This window comes from Morone saxatilis, unplaced genomic scaffold, assembly GCF_004916995.1.
Source record: "Morone saxatilis isolate NCDOM2014 unplaced genomic scaffold, NCSU_SB_2.0 Contig12, whole genome shotgun sequence".
NCBI lineage: Eukaryota > Metazoa > Chordata > Actinopteri > Moronidae > Morone > Morone saxatilis.
In genome coordinates, this window is record NW_023339674.1 from 20,859,181 (window position 1) to 20,859,659 (window position 479).

General features: G+C 33.0%; 1 protein-coding gene across 1 annotated transcript in view; it reads right to left on the bottom strand.

The window, feature by feature from the left end:
* The window catches only part of LOC118322156 (GTPase IMAP family member 8-like), a gene marked incomplete at its 5' end in the record, with an annotated part of 7,272 nt that overhangs the window by 6,572 nt on the left and 221 nt on the right, over window positions 1-479 (bottom strand).

Sequence of the window (479 nt, forward strand, 5' to 3'; positions counted from 1 at the left end):
ACTAAAATGTCCAGATTTGGACCTGAATCTATCAACAACACTACTGTTTTAGTTACTTAAGCTACTTAGTTATTCAGTTGAACCATAGTATATATATAAATATATATACACAATACACTACAACCTACAGCCAGCTTCAACAGTTCAACATTCCTAATCTAGAGGGGTGTTTCTATTTCTGCTTATGACTCAGTGTTTACATGAAATCATTGGGGTGGAGCTTGAGCTGTAAGAAAGTTGCTGGTTCTAATAATAAAGATGGAATCAAATGTGTTTTGTGTCCTTACTGGCAATGAACTGATCTAACTGGTTTTACAGGTATGAGTGTTGTTTTCTTGTAAGTGCATACTAAGACTTTTATTATATTGTTTTAACTTGTTATTTATTAATATGTTAATAATGACTGTTGCTGGAACAAGCTGATTTCACCTCAAAACACATCTGCATGTTGCACTGGGCAATAAAGCAATACATAATAT